We start from the raw sequence: 22,869 nt of genomic DNA on the forward strand, positions 1-22,869 counted from the left end.
TATTTTCAAATAATAATAATAATAATATACTTGAGACATGAATGATTATAGGACGGTCGAGCCCGCGTCTCCTAGAAAACTTACCTACAACGTTGAGGCGAGCTTTTCCTAGGAAGAGAGTTGTACCCATTATATATAGGCCTCCGTAGAGAACTCGAGAATCCCTTTCTCATTCATCTTTCCACAAATAGGAAAATATTTTTATATATAAATAGAGCTTTTGACTCACACAAATGCAAAACTCTATCTATCCTATATGCCCTCTTAAGTCTACCAACAATTTTTATTATTACTCCAATTTTAATCTTTTTAGGACCGCAATACTGATACCACTTTGTAACACCCCAAATCTCCCTCTACGTTATTACTAGTAAAATACCTATAATTATACCATAGAGATAGAATTAGGCGTATTACCGCCGCATGATTACGCAAAGCTACCAAACTTACTAAATAAAATCAATACTTTGCAGCGGAAACTTCAATACTCTTTTATTAATAAAAGCATAATAATAACCATTGTCATGAGTAATCATGAATAAAAAAAAGAACCGACATTCCTAATCTAGATGAAGACATTTCCGGGACTCCAAATGCTCACATATTGACTTCACCTGAAATAGTCAACAATGCTTACCATTAAGACAAACAGGGAAACCAAAACAAATAGTAATACAAAACTATGCTAAGTGCGATAAGTGCAAGATAATTAAATTCAATTTAGTAGCAAACATGCTTTCAAAACCAATTCCAATAATTAACCAATAATTCCAATTCATGATTCAAAACCAAATTTTAATATTTCAACCATTCCAATAATTCAATAATAATAAAACCAATTCCTTTAAATCCAATTCCATTATATATCCAAATTCCTAACCCAAGTGTGCACACCCCAAGCTAGTCTCCTAATATTACAAGGCTATTCTTGAGGAAAGACTTTGTCATACAAAGTAAAAATCTTATCAAATAAACCAAATCCCCATAGTGGGATTACTAACATGCTTGTAAAGCTTTTATTAATAATTTTTCGATAATTCAATAAATCCCTTTTAAATAATTCAATAATAATTCAAATCTCATTTTTATTAAACTCCACATGCTTTCAAAATCAAATCTTTAAAACATGATTAATAATTTAATTAATCAAGACATGGTATAAAATCAACCTTTAATTTATTAAATAAAAACAATCCTTTAATCATACTTTTGATTTCATAAACCCTAATTCAATAAAATCATAATATCAAGATCAATTTATTTAAAACACTCATTAATATCATGCTTTATTTCATAAATCATAATTCAAGTCAATTTAATTCAATCACAAATAAAATCATATAAAACATGTTATTCAAACCAATCACTTTTGAAGGTATCTAGCCACCTAAACGTACCTCAATCCTTGCTTAGAAAATCACACAAAAGAACTCAAGAACCTTGATTGAATACACCCTACAATTAAATATAATCTTAATTAATATGAGAAGAAAAGCTCATACTTTACGACACTAGGTGACTCGTAGAGCCTCCTCGCTAGAACGAGAAGGTAAAACTTTGATGATCACACTAGTGAAGAGAAAAAGCTAGAGAGAGAAAGGGAAAAACTTTTTGCAAATTGGTCTAAGGTTTAGTACTTTTTTTTTGAATTTAATGATGAAGATTATAAACAAGACCAGAAAAGTAAGGAGGGGAAGTAAAAAGAGAAAGATAAATTATAGGATATTATTTTCCTTTTTTTGCAAGTATAATCAGTTATACAATGTATAAAAGGGGGGTTTACCTGTTATTCTAAATGCAACTTTTGAAAGTTCAATACCTTACCTACAACTTATACTAATATTTAGTACCTTACTAGCTAGATCCCGTGCAACGCACAGTCTTGGACAAAAAATTTATAATGGATTGCAACTTTTAGTAAGTTTTAGAATAATTTATACACTTCCTCCATTTTTTTATACATGCAACACACATTTTTCACGGTATTTAAGAAAAGTGGGTGTAGACACCTAAAAATGTTACCCCAAAACCAAACCCGATGACGAACACCTTTCACCGCCATTATTGGTCAGTTTGAGTATTTAATATATTTAGTGCTTAAATCCATGCTCTATCCAATATATTTCATGAACCAATCAAATTTCTAGCTCATTTCCCTAAACCATGACCTATTTTCCACTTTTCGTGTCCACATCGCAAAACCCCGAGAAATTGATTTTATGGCTATACAATTTTGATCCAATTATTATTTTTTTGGATATGCCTTTAAATAATATTTCCAACCATATATCATAAGCCCAATTCCGAGCTATAACGAAAAAGATATGAGCAAAACACTAAACTCGGCCTAAAACCGACACCCTTCTACTAAAACGGCCATATATTAAAATATAAAAATAATTTTGACCTGATTTTAATTGTTTTGGAAATTAGACTTGATTTCCAATGATATATTATATGCCTTATTCCGAGTTACGGATCAAAAGTTATGATGATTTTAAAAACGGGTAAAAAACTAGATCACCGCGCACAGTGCAAAAGCACCGTGCCACGGGAGTTTGCCCCGTCTGACGGTGCCTTCCCCCGTCTGACGGTGCCTGGTGCCGTGACACGGTACTGTACATCGTGTCACGGGCTATTTTTGAAGCTCTTTTGCGTCAAATTCCACCGTGGCACGGTACCTATTGTTGTGACACGGTATTTCCCACCGTGTCACGGTACTTTTTCCGTGTAATTTCCGTGACACAGTGTACTGTACTGTGCCGTGTCACGGAATTTTCTCGTGTCTTTTCCGCGTAAATCCTTCACGCGTTTTCACTTCCCGTAGGTCAAATATTTCCCGCGTCACGAGATTTTCCCCCGTCTGACGCTGGCTTCCCCCGTCTGACGGTGCCTAGCACCGTGTCACGGTGTTCTCTGCCGTGTCGCGGTGTTATTTTTTAGGGTTTTTTTTTAATCTTTTTAGGGTTCCATGTGTTCCCTCTGCTCATTTTCCCTATAAATAGAACTCCCCTTTCTGCAGTTCGGGGCACCAATAATCATTCTGTCTCACCTTACACCAAAAATCATTCTCTTCTCCCTCTTTAACCTAATTTTTAGCCTCCTTATTCTTCCATAATAATTCCCCTAAGCGCTCCAAGGAGTCTATGCTTAACCCGAGGTTCCGTCCTTAAACCAAGGCGTGAAAGGTACAAATAATTGAGGGTTTGGTTTTGGGGAGACATTTTTAGGTTTCTACAGTGGGACTCATGTGATTTGATACAATTAAAATGAGGGTGATGAGAGATGGTTAGGAGTACAAATTTAGTGGGACATGTGATTAAAATAAGGAAAGTAATACAACTTTTAACAAAATAACTTTCTAATTTTTGTGTGTTGTATGTATTGTGACTGTAGGCGTCGTTTGAAGAGCGCCTACGTTAAAGCGTGTGTGAATATGCTTGGCACTCATTGGAAGTGGGAATTGACATAATACGATTAGGGACAAAGCAAAGTAGGGAGCCGCCAACAAGTTTTTAAGGAACTTGTAAACTTTTCACGGATCATAAAAGGCAACCACGATAAAGGGACAATGATAGACAACAACGATCAACCCATGAAGGTTACACCCCATTCATAATCCATGAGATTACTAACTCCATATGGTTCGGAACCACGAAAGGAGGATCGGGGATGATGGTACGAAGTGAGTCATGGAGTCACATTCACCTGTATTGGCCTCTACTCGATTCTTATAGCTTAGTGAAAAGCATTCCTGCTATCTCAAAGGCATACAAACAAAATACTCAATTTGCTCCAAATTTTTATTAAGCTAAATTGGTTGAATATTAATGCAACATATAATTCTACAATATAAGTGATCACTTTAATTAATAACAAGATTAAAAAGGAACCTAAACCGGTCATCCAAATTATCTTATTAGGCGTGATTTTCAATTACATAATCCCTTTAACATGCAATATGGTGATCATAAAATATAATAAAATAAACATTAATATTGGAAGCAATTCAACAATAAATTGTTAGTCAAATCAAATATAAAATGACCTAATCATGATACTAGCAATGTTAAAATAAAATAAGTAATTAAATTAATTAATTACTTACATTCCGCACGTTCCTTAAATTTGCTACATCATGAATAAATTGTTAGTAACTTCAATAAAAAATATAAAGTAAATGAAAATTAAATTAAATAAATATAGATTTAATTTGGTCCAAACCCTCAGTTATTTATACCTTTCACGCCTTGGTTTAAGGATGGAACCTCGGGTTTAGTATAGACTCCTTGGAGTGCTTAAGGGAAGAATGGTGTAATTTGGAATATAGGTTTAAGGCTTAGAATATGAGAGAAAGAGAAGAGAATGATTTTTGGTGTAAAAGAGAGAAAGAGAGAAGGATTTGATGCCCCGAACTGTAGAAAGGAGGGGGTATTTATAGGGAAAATGAGCAGAAGGAACACACGGAACTCTAAAAAGATAAAAACCCTAAAAAAGGTTGCTGCAACACGGTAAAGAACACCGCGACATGGCAAAGAATATCGTGACACGGGGGAAACTGGAGTGACGCGAGAAATATTTGACCTACGGGAGTAAAAACGCGTGAAGGGTTTACACAAAAAAGACACGAGAAGATTCCGTGACATGGCACACGTACCGTGACACAGAAGTATCTACCGTGGCATGGTACAATACACCGTGTCACGGTAAAAAAAGTACGCGGAAATTACACGGAACATCCCCGTGTCACGGAATGGGCACCGTGACACGGGAAATTATACCGTGACACGGTGCAAAATCTCGTGGCGCGGCAATATTCCCGTGACACGATGGATTAAACATGTGAAGAAAAGGCAGAATTACACAAAAAGGCTCCGTGTCATGGCAATATGCCCCGTGACACGTCAGCATTTGCCGCGCCGCGACATTTTAGCTGCTGCGTGGTAATTCCAGTTTTTTGCATTTTTTTAAAATTATCATAACTTTTGATCCTTAACTTGAAATAAGGCATATAATATATCATTAGAAATTTTATCAAGTTTAATTTCTAACCCAATTGGAATCAGGTCAAAATAATTTGTGGATTTTATGATATGGACGTTTTAGTAGAAGGGTGTCGGTTTTGGGCCGAGTTTAGTGTTTGGCTCATATCTTCTTCGTTTTAAATCGCAATTGGGCTTATGATATATGGTTGGAAATCTTATTTCAAAGCCTATTCAACCAAATAATAATTAGATCAAAATTATAAGACCAAAAAATCAGTTTCTCTCGATTTTGCGATGTGGACACGAAAAGTAAAAAGTAATATATGGTTTTGGAAAATGAGCTAGGAAATGGATTGGTTTATGAAATTTATTGAATGGAAACATGGATTTAAGCACTCCAAATATTAAATACTCAACCCGACCAATAATGGCGGTGAAAGGTTGTTCATCATCGGGTTTGTTTTCGGGGAGACATTTTTAGGTGTCTATAGTGACATTTCCATTTTAGGGGTAGTGTTGCGAGTATAAAGAAACAAAGGAAGTATATAAAAGAGAAATGTATTTTATATAAAAATAGTTATGACAAAAACATCAATGTTGGTACTCGCTTGATAACTCTCTCTGTTTTGGGGGTTTTTTTTTGTCCTGCGAGAGAGTTATAATGCCAATACTAGTCTGGGGCCGCCTGTACCCACAAAAACACAGAAGCTCCGGATGGTCGGAGTTCCGCCTCCAACGATCAAGTTAGTAAGCGTTCGAAGTGACTCCCCCTCATTTTCACCCTAAATTTTCACCCCTCTATAAATAGGAGTTGACTCCCCCTCATTTTCACACGTTGGTGAAAAATCTTTGAGAGAGAATCTTTTACTTTGAGAGATTTTGTCTTTCCCTGAGAACCTTTCTGACTGCTTATTGCATGACCGCCTGTTTTTATAGACGACCGAGGACTTTACAAGTGACAAGGTAAAGTCGTATCCCCAAATCAAAAGTAATTCCTAAATCCTCTAATTAATGTAGATAGGGAAGTAGGGTCGAACTCCACAGGGAAACAAGTCTTTCTATTCCTAATTAACTAATATAATCTAGATTATGAGGTAACCAATATTTATAATTGAATAATAAACTAAACTACGGAGATCAAGAATAAGGAGAAAATAATATATAAAAGTATCTAGGGCATAGGTTCACTAATAAATAATATTCCAAGGTAGAATATAATAATCATTCATCAATGCATATATTAATCAGATTATAAAGGGCTTTCGCTACGTATTATAATCACACAATTAATTTACCGGTATTAAATCTCATCTTTCGAATCTCGACTTAACCATTTATAAATTAACCTGCCTATTGAAACTAGACCTAAACATCAATTTTCATCTGTCGAATCTCGAATCAATATTGTCAAACTCATGCATAAAAGATCAGGCCTAATCTAGTCACAGAGCATTATATCAATCAATAGGAAGTTAATCTAGCATTGACAATTAACAACAATAAATTACCCCTTCATATTATTTATGGATCCCCATAAACCCTAGAAATAGAACTACTCACACATAATAGGAACTAAAAAAATCAAAGCAATAAAACAAGACATAATTAAAGGAATAAAATAAACAACTAAGATTAAGAGAAGAGAAATAGTTACCAAATAAATCTGGAATTAAGAATGGATTAAGATTAAGGGTTTAAGAGAGAGAGAATCTAAGAAAACAATTAAGAGAGTAAAGAAAGTGTAAAAAGAGAGAGAGAGAGAGAGAGAGAGAGAGAGAGAGAGAGAGAGAGAGATAGAGAGAGATCCTAAAATCGTATTACGGAGGAGTATTTATACTTCGTACAAATCCTAAACTAAAACAAACTAAAACGACGCTAATCGTCTCCTAATAATTACACGCGCCCGATCGGGTGCGCCTTTTTGCTATTCAGGTTGAATCTCGCGCCCGGCCGGGCGCGTCAACGAGCACCGACCTTTGCTTCTCCCGCCCGGCCGGGCGCGCCTCCGGGCGCCAGCCTTTTTGGCCGGGCGGCTCTCTTGGGCCACTAATTGGACTACGATTGGGCTCCAATTCTTCGGGCCAATCTGGGTTTCCTCCTCGGGTCTTGATTACTCAGTCCAAATGCCCCGGTATCACCTATACCGAACCCTTAATCACCGGTTCGATGGCTCTAACCAGTCCTGGGCTATAAAATCTGGTCGTCCTTCTCCAATGTTTGTGATTGCTCCAAAATATCTCGGGAAAATACTCCAAAAGTGTAAATCCCTGCAAAAGTCAATCAAATCTACGAAAACACTAGAAAACACCAATTAGTAATAAAAGTGGCTCTAAAGAGCCAAAAACACTACTAATTATGACCAAGGGACGGGGGTAAAATACTATATAAAATAGACACATCAACAAGCGTCTACAACTGGCTACAAGGTAACCGCCTATTTTCTTCTTTTTTTTTTCTTTTTTTCTTTTCTTTTTCCATTTTGAAAATGGTTTCCCAAATGCGCACGGCACGGCCTATGTTAGCGATCAGCCGGTCACCAGGGACAGCTTAATCTAGAACTAGGAGTGTCAACTAATCCTTATTGAAATTCCCTTCTAGAAATTCCACAAGTCCGACCGTCTCTGTGTTTTTACCGAACATAATGGCCAGGACAAAGAGAGTTGCTCGGCTTCAAAACTCTGACGGCTCCTTTACGGCGCCTGTGAGTGAGATTTCAGAACATCCGCTTGGTACTCCGAGCACCCCTAGCTCCTAAATTTTGGAGGATTCTGGGAATGAAGTAGAACAGAGAACTTCCGGGCCGATTGACCTGGATTCGGAAAAGGAGCTAAGGGAGGATGCCGCTAGCCATAGCTATCGAACCCAAAATTCGGAATTAGAGCTCGAGGATTCTGATGGTGATTCTGAACCATGTACTTCTTATGGGGGACTCAGTTGATTTAAAGGAGATGTGCTCCCGGATGGGGACGACGAGGGAGTCCCTTTTAGTGGAGGAGGCCGAGCCGTCTTCCTCGCGTTCTATGGAGTTTGTCGCCTATCATCAGCATGTACCTGAGGTTAGGCGAAAGACAATGGCGGATAAATTTGGGAAGTTTATCTCTATGCATGTCATGGACCATGGCTTTCTTCTCATTGTCCCGAATGCTATTGATACGGTAGTATGGCCAGATTAGTCTAGATAATGGGACAAATGTTTTTGCTGCTATGAGGCGGCCATCCAAGAAGATCTTCGCTTTCCTCTCCATCTTGCTGTGGTGAGGATTTTGATGGATACCAACTGGGTATCTAGTAACTTGCCCCTAACTGTAGGTCAACATCATGGGCTTCAGTGCATCCTGTGAAATGCTCGAGGTAGAGCCAAGCTTTGAGGCCTTTGCCCATATTCACTACCTCAGCCAGACCCCTAAATCCAGCAAAGTCGGATAGTTCACCATAACAAGCCATAAGGGTTATATGATGGTCGTTGGGAAAGAGTCCAAGTGGAAGGACTGGACAAGAAAATTTTACATCGTCTCTTCCCTCGACCGTCTGTGAAACAAAAAATAAAACGGTGGAACCGAAACCCTTCTTTGCAATCTGGAGGTGCTGCTCCTGCCACCTGCCCGTAGGAAGGCGAGGGGGGGGGAGTCTTTTCTCATTGATCATCAGATCCAATGAAAGGACGGGGGTGGAAGAAGTAACCCCCTAAAGATACATTAGCCGCTTTCGACTTTAGCACTGAGAAGCCGAGAGGTAAATGGCCGAATGCTCTTTACAACTTTGTTGAACCTTACTTGTTTGTTCATTTCTAACAACTTGCTTTCTTTTGCAGACAAAGAAATGGAAAAGCTTTCGTCCTTCACGAAGCTAGCTGCCCTCTCAGCCGCCCACTATCGTTCGTTTATTGGCAAACGGAAGCACGAGGAGCCTGAATCAAGCAGGACTCCAAAGGTAAGGAAAATTTTTCTTAATTTGAATGAAGTTTTCATTTCTACCTCCTTTATAATTCTTTTAGTTTGTGCAGGGAAGATCATCCAAAGCTTCCCCTTCTTCCTAGCCTGACCCGAAGCTTCAAAAGAAGTCGGGTGGCGATGTAGGCCTTTCTAGCAAGTCTAGAAAGCACATGTACCACAAGCTTGGCAAGAAGGTAGTAGACGCCTCCCACCCCCACACTGGTAGAACACCAACTAAGCCGGATGCCCATGAGGTATTGAAGAGTGGTAAGACACTCCACATTGCTGGCGGCTCAGTAGTGGGTAGGAGTAAACCTCTTGTTGAGGAGGCGGAAGGTATAACTGCTTTTAACCCTTTACCCTATCCTTGTAGGATAAAGTTCAATTAGCAGTCTTTTAGCAAAACAAAAGAAACTCGGTCCTTTGGCTTGATTTACAACATTTATTTACAAAACGTTGAATGTGCAGATGTCCCCCAGAGGCCGGATATCCAGCAACTGGCAAAGATGATGCTATGGGAAATTGCTCCTGAGTAAAAGGTATCCGTCAGAGGAGTCGACACCCTAAAACCTAGATGCCATCCTCGCTCTCCTTGCTAAGGTACAACACTTGTAAAAATTTTGTTAGCTTTACGTAATGTATGTAGCCACTTGATTCCAACACTTTCTACATTTGGTTGAATGTAGGTATTGCTGCGAGTAAACGACCTTAAGAGGCTGATTCTTGACAAGACCAAAGAGATAAAGGCTACGAAATCTCGGGCCGCCTCCTCTCTAGATATAGCAAATTTTGAGATTGCCACAACAAGCTTTTGACACTTGATATGACGTATTCCAGGCGTTGGCCAGCCTACAAGTCAAGACCGATTTGGACACAGCGAGGAGGCAGATAATAGAGCTTTAGAATGAGGTCAAGGATCTCAAGGCCAAACTTGAGCCCCTATAAAAGGCGGGCAGGAAGGTTGATGGGCATAAGGAGACTGTCCACAAGCTAACGAACTGGCTAGGGAACTAGGAGGCCCAACTTGGGAAAAAATTTAAGTCAAGGGACGAGGAAGAAAAGGAAGACTTGGTCTAGAAAATGATGGAAAACTATGACACCATCATGCAGATGACTTGGGAATCCCTTTATCCGGATGTCGACTACCAGGGAAGGAAGGAGAAGTTTGAGGCGGCTAATGACAAGATCAATGCCCAACTTCTAAAGCAAGCCGAGGAAGAGGTGGCAGTAGAGGTCAAGGTTGAGTCGTCCGACTCTTCTAGGGAGTCGTCCTCTGGGAAGATCAGGAGGAGGAGAAGGAGGAGGAGGATAAGGAAAATGATGAGCAGCCGCCCCGAGGCAACAAGGATGATGCGGCTGCCAATGCTGAAAACCTCTCCCCTAATACTTAAGATTTAAGGTTCTTTCTGCGGCCAAATGGCCATTTATCATGCTTTTCGGCCTGCATGACGAGTAACTTTGTTTCTTTACCGACCAAGGGGTCAAGTAATTTAATTCAACAATTTATGTTGGTTGTACCGGTTAACTTTTACAGTCGTCCATAGGGACGTCTGTCTTTTAATGAATCATCAGGCCATGTTACCGGTTTTATCATATTGATTTTCTTGCCTTAAAATTTTTTTGGGAAATTCTCTTTGGTAAACCTCTAATTGTTAAAATTCTCAATGGTGAATTGTAAAAAAAGTTATTATCTTGGTAAACTATATTTTAAAAAATTAAGTCATTTGTAACATTAATGATAGTTATTATGGATTCTTTAACCGTGTTTAACATTACTAAGTAAAAAAAATACCGTGATGCCTAAAATACCCCTATTTAATTTGCCCCAAACTACATATGTCAAATCATTTGGAGAGTGTAAAATTTTAGCCTTCTCTTCATCTTCATTCTTCATCAATTGACATTGTTGATCGCTCATCTTCTCAAAATTGCACTTTGTTTTTATCCTTGAAAAATCTAGGGCTATTTTCAACTTTAATCTAGGATACTGTTTGAAATTGGTAGTGGCAATTGAACATGGTTTGAGTGACATTTGAAGACTTTATGAGGGATTTTGTTAGGGAATTCTGGGTTGTTGAATTCGTGTTTAGGTAAGACGATCGGCATTAATGTTCAAACTTTTTGGTAAATATACCACCATTTAGTCTGAATTGAAGCCAGGTACGTATTTTTGTGTAGTTAACGTTTTTCTATGCTCTTTTTTAATAAGTATATTGGGGTTGGATATGAAATGTTGTTGATGGTATTGGTTATTTTTGTTTGATTAATTATGTTAATTAATTGTTAAAGTCAACCTTTTTATTTGTTTAGGGTTTTTATTATTAGGTAATTGTTGTTTATTGTTAGATTGTTTATACATTTATTTGTTGGATGTTCTTTGGTTTGATTGATGTAGAATGGTTGAAAAAATTGTTCTACAGTTTCAGAATAGGGGTAGAGATGTGTCTGTTATGGTTGACGATGTTGATAAGGTCAATTTGATAGACCTTATTATTGAGTATTGGGAAAAAGATAAGGAGAATAATGTTGAAACACCCTAACATCCCACTTTTCAGTATGTGTATAAAATGAAGCATGTTAACCTTGAAAGTGATGTTGATCTGATGAAGATGTTTGTAATTTTCCTGACAAAATGGAGATATACATATGGGTGGAGATGATCTAAAGGATGTTAAGGTTGTTGCAGCTGCAAGATCAATCACTAATGGTTGGAAAGAAACCAGTTGTTAAACCAATAGCTAATCCAATAGTTGAACCAGTAGCTAAGCCAGTACCTGAACTAGTAATTAGCAATAGGAAAAAACTGACACATAGGAATAAAAAACAACCTGAGTAGGTGGAAGCTGAAGTTGTTATTAAGGCTGACTTTGATAGACATGTTAAGGCATTAGGTAAAACAATCAATGTGAGTGATGAGATTCTAAATTATGACCCAGATGAAACTTGCACTACTACAAAACTTGGAAAAGTGACCCCCAATTAAAGACCCGTTATTTAACCAACGGGTCTATTTGATAAAAGAGATCTAATATTAATTGTAACGGGTCTCTTACATGTATTAATGACAAAATGAGAGAGATAAAATACATGTTGTCAAACTCAACGGGTCTCTTTATTATGTTAGGTCCCACATATTTGGCGTATTAGAAAGATTAGAGACCCGTTCTCATTATCAACTGGTCTTTTACCTTTGTTCCTTGCAGGCTTGCAGCAACAATGAGTGCCTCTATTTAAGTCGTACTCATTTTTTTTAAAAATTGTTTTAATCACTGTGTCCTTAAATTCATTCACCTACTACTCTTAGCTACTGATCTTTACATTGCATTCTTTTTCTTCAAAACCCAAACCCCAAAGTAAAACCCTACCTCATTCCCTCTTTGAATCAGCCGCCGTCACTCCTAGATGGGTGTTTCTCTCTCTTCAATATGTATATACATATATGGAAGACAAACCACGCCAAGAAGCCGGATCTCCGTCACCGGCGCCGAAAATTCCCGTCACATCCTCCACAAAATCTGACGATTCTCTGGCGACAGGATCACCAACTCCTCGCTGCCGAAACAAAAAGTGTAAATCCACCAACACTTCATCACCGGCGGCTTCGAAATGCCACGCTCGTGAGAAAGCCACCACTACAGCAGCCGCCGCTTCCGGCAGATTCTTCTCTCTCTTTCCTCTGACCCACAACGGTCTGATAACCAACATCGGCGGCTCCAAAGCGCCACGCTCGTGAATGATTCGACGGTTGCTGAGGGAGCTAAAGAAGCGAAATCGGCTAAGGTTGAATTTGAAAAGCTTCAGGCTATGATTGATGCTAAATTTGATAAGATTCGAATGCGTGATTCGAGTGTTCATGTTGTTCTTGTTGCTGCTAGTTAGTTTTCAGGTAATTTGTCCCTTTAATATGGTATTCTTTTCTTGATTTTTTAGTTGGTGAGAATTATTAAAGGAGTAAATTATACTATTAGATCTGATCTTGAAGGCTTTGTATAATTATACACCGTAGTTTGTATTGAAGATAAGTTTTACATTAGTCGATGGTCTTCATCGTCGACGCTTTGCTGAAAATTTCTATGGTTAATTGGTTTTTAATTGAGAATAACCTGCAATTACATTCATGATAGCAATTTTTTTTGTGCTTTTATGAAAACCGTTGAATGTGTTTCAAATAATTGTTCTAGTGTAGAATATTTCTTAACTATAATGATGATTTTTTTTTGTTTTTTTTTTGTCAGATTTGCTTCATTCATCAGATGATCAGATCTCACTTTATTCTCAACGGAGATAGGAAATGGAGTACTCAACCCTTATTATTGTAAAATTTTATTTGTTGGAGTTTTATATATTGGATGATCTTTTGGTATCATTCACATCAATTTTACGTCATGTAATAATTTATGTAAATCTCAATAAATTCAATTTTAAATTACAATATATGAATTTTTTGCCAATTTTTATGGAGCATAAATAACAAAATTTTCAAAATTCAAAAGCAAATTGCAAAAATAATTTTTTTTTAAAAAGTAGAGAACAAACAAACCCGTTATTTGACATAATAGGTTTGTTTGATACATCTAAACATACTCTATATTTCACATAACAAGTCTCTTAGTCTTCTAAAATATCAACCTTTTAACCTACCTAACAAACCCACTATAAGTGACAACTGGTCTCTTTGTTCTCTTAAACAAACCCCCCTATTGAACGGGTCTATTTATCAAAGAGACCCCTGAGATATAGACCCGTTATGAAGAGGTCTCTTACGCATATTCAACGGATCTCTTTGGCCATTTTTGTAGTAGTGTTGGGCTGAGAGGGAAGCAAATAGGGAAGGAAACCCTCAACCTAAGGGTAGAGGGAGGGGGGAGAGGGAATGAAAGAGGGAAAGGGAGAGGGAGAGCTTCTAAAAGAGGGAGAGCTTCTGAGAGAAAGAGAGGGAGAGCTTTTGAGAGAGGGAGAGGGAGAGGTTCTGGTAGAGGGAGGGACAGAGGGAATGCCTTAGAGATATGGTTTAACATTTTCCCTATTCAGTGGTAGACTGACCATCCTAATTAAACTGATGAACCAGACCAAAGTAATAATCTTTCTGCAAATGAATACCAGATGCCCCATGGCATCATCACACAAGACAGTCAAGCCCAACCACATACCTAATCTTTGATACCTCCATTGCAAAATATAGGTGAGTTTGGTACTAGGGATAGTTCAGGTGAGGGTGATTCTTCTAACTCCTCTAAGTGTCAGCCTTTTTTCAAAAGAGATTTCATAGGACAACTGCTAAGAGAAAGAAGATTGTGATTAGCAGTAGTGAAAGTGTATTAGGGAGTGAACATCAATTAGTGGAACAAAATAGGAGAAGGACTCTTTCTGTTAGCTTAAGTGAAGATGATTTGGACACTAATCTAGTGCCATTAGAGGATGAGGATGATAGTGAAGATGATGTCTACATCCTTACTGGAAGGTCTAATGAAGATGTGAGTGATGAGTCAGAAGATGTGAGTTTAGAGAATGAAGAAGACTGGCCTAATGATGAGTATGGGCCCATAATTGAAGACAGATATGACCCTTTTGAAGATTAACATTTTGAGTGTGAGAATGAATAGGACAATTATCTAACCAAGTTTTACAACAATGGAGAAGTGTATAAGGATAAGGGACAATTATCTAACCAAGTTGTACAACATTTTGGGTATTTATACCCCGCCAAGTGGCTCAATGAGCGTGTGACACGTGTCGCTCTAAGAGGCGTCCAAATGGACTCCCCAGATGCCGACACCTGTCCTGCAGATATGTCTCCTGGGAATTGGTGGCCTTCAAGGCTAAAATCCCAATGTAGCCGGAAAACGGCGCTGCCCTAATTCTTAGGTCATCAAACCCTAGGACAGGGCACACTTTTCTAGGAACTTATAAATAAGGAGATTCCCCCAATAATTGGGGCAACATCTTAATCATTAGGGCATTTATTGATCTTGATAACAGAGAACACCCGATCTCTGAGAAGATACTTACTTTCCACACATTTTACTCCGAATCCGTACCAACTTAATCTTTGGAGGCAGACCTTCGACCATCCGGAGCTCCATTCATTTTTCAGGTGTAGGTGGCCTTGTCGGATCAAGTCTTCGAGTCGTAACTTTCCCAAGGAACATAAAAGCACCCGAAACATTTGGCACCGTTTGTGGGGAGAGTACCTCGGAGATGGTTTCATAAGAACCTTTATCTCCTTCAGAATACAACCGCCCTACGGTTGAAGCAAAGGTCCATTCGGACCATGACTCTGGTGACGATGGAGACATCGAAACCTATGTGGCCCATGATGGGTCATTTATCTCTAAACGCATCCGTTACAAGGACAGGCAGGAGTGCAATGCAGACTAGGAGGTTACAAGCAAGCCCCCTGGGTAGACAAGCAAACCCCCTGGGTAGCCGTCTGATCCTGTTCAGGTGGCATGATTTGCTCTAGTCACTTAAGACGAGATCATGAAATTCATGACCAGTTTCAATAGTGAAATCAAAGATTTAATCACCAAAAGGACGACTGCTCCAAGGAAGGAACAGTTGGCCAAATAACCAGCTCAAGCTGAGAAACAATAGTCGGTCAAGGACCGCCAGCCCACTCCTCACCCTGCTTCAAAGGAGAAGGCTCAGCCCCATATTGACCTCCCTAGACTCTGTTTGCCAAAAACGACAAAAAGAAAAGCCATCCGGCATGTGCAGTCGGACGATAGTAAAAAGAAATTCTCTATTGCTTGACTCTTCATCGAGCAAAAGAAGAACCAGAAGTTGTCTGAGTCGGCATCCACGTCGACTTATCTAAATATCTTCAAGAAAATACTTCAATGAGGAATTCTCAATATGTACATGGGACTCTATCAAGCGGCCCTCGCGTCCATCTGGGACCCCATGTAATCAAATCGCTGCAGTATATGGCTCAGCCATTATACAGGCCTCCTGCTTTGCCTTACATCCAGCCTGCCTTCTTCCGAGGACATGTAACATGTAATTACCAGCCTATGGACTAGAAGCTTCGGCTACAAAACCTTGGAGAACAACCCTCTGCGTTCTCCAGGAAATAGATGAGGTCGAACAACCGGCCAAGATTAAAAATGTGTTGGTACTTTCAATCAAGAAGATCACCTTCTGGCATACACCCACCTCATATACTTACAGGGGTTGGATGAAGCCGCATGGTGTTGCTTCTTCCCAGCTACCCTAAAGGGCATAGCCCAACAGTGGTTCGGCAACTTATCAGCTGGTTGTATCAACAGCTTTAAGAAGCTTGCGTTCTTGTTTGCTTCCAGCTTCTCTATGAATATCCCTTCCAAGAAAACAATTCTCGACCTAAGAAATGTGCAGCAGGGGGATAGAGAAGGGATGCACTCCTACGTCAGGCGGTTCAATCTGGTGAGAATCCAAATTCAAGGGTTGTCTGATGAGGTAGCCTATACAAACTTCTTTAAGGGTCTGAAGGACGCGTCGACCTTCAAGTTTGAACTCATCCGCAAGAAAATCTTCACCCTTGAAGGAGCTCTGATAGAGGCGGGAGCCTATATACAAGCGACCGAACTCTGCTCCTCAAATAAGCAGTCGGACTCCAAAAAGTCTGACAGGCAGAAGGAGAGTCGGCCTATTCAGCCGTCTCTAAAACTTGAAGAGAACAAAAAGAAAAAAGAAATCTAGGCGGTTGATAACTCTGATCAGCCGACTCAGAAGAAGAAAAAAGAGTGGAAACCGTACGTTACAAGGTACGAGTTCCACAAGGATAGTTACTATACCCTCATGGAGATAAAGGATCGGCAGACTTTAGAGAAGCCGACTCCAATGAAAGGTTCCGCTGAAAATTGGAACAAAAACAAGCACTGCCATTACCATGAGGATGTCGGCCATGACACCGACTACTTTGGACTCAAGCGAACGCTTGATCGTTTGGCCGACAAAGCGGTGTTGAAATCTTATGTGAAGTCTAAAGTGACTTCCAAAGCGAATCCGGGGTAGTCCAGATAAAAGACTCCCCAACTTACTAGTAGTTCCAAAATCGATTAAGTGCAAGTCTACACTATAATAGGCGGATTCGCTGGAGGTGGGCCGATCATGCGGGGCACCAAGGACCATCTTAGAAAGATGGTCCATTCTTTTGAAAAGGGACATGCGGCTGGCACGTCCGCTCTCCCTGAAGTCATCATCACCGAGAAGGACATGGGTAAAGTCCGTCGGCCGCATTATGACCCTATGGTCATAGAATGCAAAGTGGCCAACCCAAAAATTGGCCACATCCTGATTGACACAGGAAACTCCTTTGACATCATCAGCCGCAAATGCCTATCTAACACAAATATAGGCCAGAGAGCATGCATGATGTCTCCTATCCACTTGCTGGATTTGGGGGAGGAGTTGTGCACCCAGTTGGACGGATAGATCTACATGTCCGGCTGGGAGAGAAGGGTAATGGTCAGCACATGATCATCCGGTTTTTGGTGGTCAAAGAGTTGAACGCCTATAACCTCATTCTTGGCCGACCCACTCTTAATGAGTACAAGGTTTTCATCGTCCCTTATCTCATGCTGGTTAAGTATGAGAGGGATAATGGAACTGTTGGCTCCTTGAACGAGGACTAGAAGACGACTTGAGAATGATATCTTTCGGACGTGAAGCCTGCGGTAGCTGTAGCCAGTAAGGGAAAAGATCCAATAGACCTTGATGAAATCAAGGATGATCATCCGACCCCACCAGCCACCAAGAAAAGAAAAACTAACCAGCTAGTGGTGGTCAAAAAAAAATTGCAATCACTGACCGGGGAAGGGTCAGATGACATCCGTCCTCAGCCATTTGGTGAGCACATTGATATTCCTCTGGATGACAGTCGTCCAGAGCGAACTGTTAGGGTAGGGATGGTTACTTTTGTATTGATAGGTGCAAACTTGCACCATCTACTGAAAGAATTCAAAGACATCTTTGCCTTTGAAGTGGAAGTGATGCCAGGTATCAGCCAGGATCTTGCTGTCCACAAACTCGCCGTGGATCCAAAACAGAAGGCCATTCGACAAAAGAAAAGAAATCACAGCGAGGAGAGAAGTCAGGCGGCAGCCACCAAAGTAAAAAAGTTGTTAGACGTTGGGTTCATTCGGCAATGTAACTTCCCTGACTGGGTTGAGAATGTTGTGCTTGTAAAGAAGCCGAATGGTACCTAGCGCATGTGTGTTGACTACACTGACTTGAACAGAGCATGTACGAAGGATAGTTATCCACTTCCAAAGATCGACAGTCTGGTTAACACTACAGCCGGACATGCCTTGATGAGTTTTATGGACGCCTACTCAGGCTTCCACCAGATTCCCCTGTGGAAAAAAGATCAAGAAAAGACGGCATTCGTCACTGATCAGGGGTTATTCTATTACACTGTGATGCTGTTTGGCTAAAAGAATGATTCTACTACTTTACAATGAATGATTAATACAGTCATCATTAATCAAATTGGGAGGAATGTGGAGGCGTATATTGATGACATAACAGTCAAATCCAACCAGCAGGCGAATCACCTTGCTAACCTCCGAGAAACATTCGCCACAGTCAGGCGGCACATGGTCCTTCTCAATCCTAAGAAGTGAGTCTTTGGTGTTGAGTTCGGGAAATTTCTCCGATTCCTGATTGACCAAAAGGGGATAGAGGCTAACCCTGAAAAATTACAAGCGGTCATCGACACGCAGTCGCCCTGCACTGTCAAAGAAATACAAAAGCTAACAAGTTGTCTGGCGGCCTTGGGGAAGTTCCTTGGCCGGTCAGGTGACAAGTGCCTTTACTTCTTCTAGACGATCAGGAAGAAGACTAGATTTGAATGGGAGGATGATGCTGAGGCGACATTTTAAAAATTGAAAGAACACCTCCACTCTTTGCTAAGACTAGTTAGCCCTCTTCCCAAAGAGACGCTCTACATGTACCTAACTGTCTCATATCATGCCCTCAGTGCCGTTCTCCTTGCTAAAAGAGACGACACCTAGCTCTCGGTCTACTTCATTAGCCACGTTCTCATGAACGCAGAGCTTCAATACCCCATGGTTGAAAAGCTTGGCCTTGCTCTTTACATGGAAGTCAAGAAGTTGAAGCCTTACTTCTTGGCACATCCAGTAGTGGTCCACACTGACGACCCTAGAATCATCAGGCCAAATGCTCAAATGGGCTATTGAGTTATAGGGACTTAAAATCACTTTTGAACTAAGGAACGCAATAAAGGTACAAGCATTTGCCGACTTTATTGTTGAAATGACAAGGCCGGCTGCGCCGGATAATACTAATCAGGTTTGGAAAGTGTATATGGACAGGAGCTCCACTATGAACGACTGTGGTGCAGGAGTTATATATCAGTCCCCTGAAGGGGATAAGTAAGAGCATGCACTACGGTTCAAGTTCCAGGCCTCAAATAATGAGGCCGAATATGAAGCCCTGCTAGCCGGCATCCGCATGTGCAAGGCGGTAGGGGCAACTAAAATTGACGCCACATCTGACTCCCAATTGGTCATAATCCAATACCATGGTGATTATGAAGCCACCCATCCGGTTATGATCAAATACTTGCAAGAGGTCAAAGCTGAGGCCGAGACACTTGAAGAATTCAATCTGAGTCAAGTACCTCGGTTCAAAAACAATCAAGCGGATGCTCTATCTAAGCTAGCATCATCAGCCTCATGCGACACACCTCGATAAGTATTCTGGGAAGTAATGGAAAAACAAAGCATTGAAGAAGATCCCATTTGAGTACTCGACCGAACTTCCACTTGGATGGATAACATCCGAGCATTTTTGCTAGACGACACTCTGCTGGATTCAACTTCAGAAGCAGCCACACTGAAAAAACGTGCGGCCAATTTTGAAATTCATAAAGGAGAGTTTTTTAAGAAAGGTTTTCTATAGCCGCTCTTAAAATGCATCACCCCCGAAAAGGGGCAGGAAATGCTAGAAGACCTACATACGGGATTTTGTGCCTCACATATAGGCGGCAAGTCTTTAGAAGAAAGAACCAAGCGACAAGGCTATTTCTGGCCCATCCTGGATAAAGATGCCATGACTTTGGTGAAAAAGTGTGATAAATGTCAAAAAATCAGTAAGCTTATACATCGTCCGGCCACCGACCTGACGCCCATTCATAGGCCAATTCCATTCACCAGGTGGGGCATGGACATCTTAAGGCCCTATACTTCTGCATCAGGTAGACGACGGTATATCTTTGTTGACGTAGACTATTTCACCAGATGGGTAGAGGCAGAGGCGGTTAAAAACATCAAGACAAAGGATGTCATCTCCTTCATTTGGAAGAATATCATCACTCGATTTAGGGTTCCTATGTCTATGGTTTTTGACAATGGTCCTCAGTTTGAGACGCCTCAACTCAAGACTTAGTTAGGAGATCAAGGGATCTCAAGTTGTTTTGCATTAGTCGGTCAACCCTAAGCAAACAACTAGGTCAAAGCCTTCAACAAGTTAATCTCAAACGGTATAAAAAATAAGATTGAAAGAGCTGGCGGCCTATGGGCGGATGAGCTTCCACACGTCTTAGGGGCCATCAGAACAAAAGCGAAAGGGGCAACTAGAGAGACCCCATTTCTCATGGTGTACGGTGCAGAGGTCGTCTTGCCCATTGTACATTATGAGCCAACTCTTCGAATCATGTTGTATGATGAAGAGGCAAATTGGGAGGCCATGCGGCTAGCATTGGACTCACTTCTAGAGCGCAGGGGCAATTCCATCTTGCTCCGTGAGATCTACCGTCTGAGAATAACCAGGGAATACAACAAGAGAGTACACAAGAGACCCCTAAAGGTTTTAGACTCTATGCTACGGAAAATGGAGGCAGTTGGTAAAGCAAATGAGAAAGGAAAGCTAACCCCAAATTGGGAAGGTCCCTACCGAATCTATGAAGAAGTAAGAGGCGACACCTACCTTTTGGAGACACCAGATGGCAGGCAGCTACCGAGAACTTGGAATATAGATAACTTGAAAAAGTACTACTTCTGAAAGCTTGTAAATATTTGACGACCCTAGAAGAAAATCTGCCTTCTTTTCCAAACTTGTCTTTTCATTTTCATCGAGCGCCGCCTGCACAATATGCTACGTGCAGACGGATCAAGCTCAAAATTTTATTATTAAGTGTCGTCTGCGCAATGTGCAGACAGACCAAGCTCAAAATTTTATTATGGAACATCGCCTGCACAATGTGAAGACGGACAAGTCTCACATTTACAATGTAGACCACCGCCTACACAATTAGCAGACGGATCGAGTTCAAAATTTTATTATAGGGAGCCGCCTGCACAATGTGCAAGTGGCCTTATTCACTTAGCATTTTGTTAAAGTGTCTTATAAAGGGACCGCCTACCCCAAGAGCAGTCGTCCCAAATCTTACTGAAAAGCGTCACTTGCACAAGAGCAATCGTCCATAAACTTAATCACCATTAAAAAAAAAATAAGTCCCAAAGACTAAGCGGCTACCTATTCTTCTAAAAAGAGGCCAAAGGCCGGATATAATTTATTAAAATCCATATGCTCCAACATGAGTACGACTGTCTGCTCCAACATGAGTCAAGCAACCAACGACGTCCATTTGGGCGAATTCATCAAAGAGAGCATCTCCCATTTGGGTGACACATTGCTCTATAAACCAAAAACAAAATTCCCTACCGTCTGCGTTAAGGCAACGCTCGCACTCGTTTGATTTAATCAAACTTGAAATCTAAAAAGCGTTGAGTTTTTCAAACTGTTTTAGCACATATGAAAATCAGCTACTATTTCATTTTAGAGGCTATACTATATAAATACTACCGCATGTTGTTGCTCTGGGGCAATCTAGGCAGACAAATTATTCTTGTGATTATAAGCTAAGTTCAAAAACTTAGCGGCTCACATAAACGTTAAAGCGACCGGATGCTCTCAAGTGTTTAACTGATTGCTCAAAATGGCGATCTGTCGCTTAGTTTGGGGAAATCTTCATAGTGATTGTTGACTTAGAAACCATGCATACTCTTCAAAGTATCAATAATTTCTAAGTCAATCAACCTATTTATTAAACCAATCGACATCCGACCAGGGGCAAGAACATTCAGTGAGACAAGCATTCGTATAGTATACAAGTTAAATACTTAGCAAAAAACCTGTGCATATAAAATTGAAAGCTTTAAAAAATTTAGAGCAAAATACCAAAATAAACAAAACGATCAAAATGACTGAATGCTTCATTCACATAAATAAACAGCCGTCATAATAGATGATTGTAAAAGTTAGCTGGCTGAGCCATAAATTTTTGTTCTACCCAAGCCCTAGGTCGGTAAAAATACATAATTACTCGGCACGCAGGTCGGAAAAGAAAATATTTTTCCATTCGGCCACAGAAATACCATAAAGCTTAAAAAATCAAGGGAGGTCCTCAGCATTGGCAACCGCATCCTTATTTCCTTTGGCGCCCGCTCATCATTCTTCTCATCCTCCTCTTGATCCTCATAGTCCCTCGAGGAGTCGGAATCCTCAAGGTCCTAGGTCGCCGCCTCCTCTACCTCCTTCATGAGCCGATTGTTAAACTCATCGATGGCCTCATCAAAATTTGCTTTCCAAATTGGATAGTCGAAGGCCGGTAGCAATGATCCCTAGGTCATTTGCATGATGGATTCATAGTCCTCTATCATTTGTTTGACCAGGGCCTTTTTCTCTTCCTCAGCCAAGGACTTGTATTTAGACTTGAGATGGATTTCTTGGTTTTGTAGCCGGCCCTTGAGTTTTTCAACCTTCCCTTCCAGGCGGTCAGCTTTCTTGTTTGCATCCTTGAGGGGGATCCAGTTTGTCCTTGAGGCCCTGAATCTCCTTCTGAAACTCGGAGATCCGACCCCTCACTGTATCCAAGTCCTGCTAGACCTGCAAATTGGTCGACGCCTGGGAATACATCATATCAAGTGCCAGAATCTCATTTTGTG

General features: G+C 40.3%; 1 long non-coding RNA gene across 2 annotated transcripts; it reads left to right on the forward strand.

Annotated features, from left to right (window-relative positions):
- Positions 1–10,782: 10,782 nt before the first annotated feature.
- On the forward strand, positions 10,783–13,368 carry LOC110704296. Of its 2 annotated transcripts, XR_002507918.1 has the most exons (3): positions 10,785–11,077; positions 12,121–12,803; positions 13,153–13,368. It is a non-coding gene; the product is annotated as an uncharacterized LOC110704296 (long non-coding RNA). The 2 variants fall into 2 exon arrangements; XR_002507910.1 differs by having other exon boundaries at positions 10,783–12,803.
- The last annotated feature ends 9,501 nt before the right edge of the window (positions 13,369–22,869 follow it).

Source organism: Chenopodium quinoa, unplaced genomic scaffold, assembly GCF_001683475.1.
Source record: "Chenopodium quinoa cultivar QQ74 unplaced genomic scaffold, ASM168347v1, whole genome shotgun sequence".
In the NCBI taxonomy this organism is placed as follows: Eukaryota; Viridiplantae; Streptophyta; class Magnoliopsida; order Caryophyllales; family Amaranthaceae; genus Chenopodium; species Chenopodium quinoa.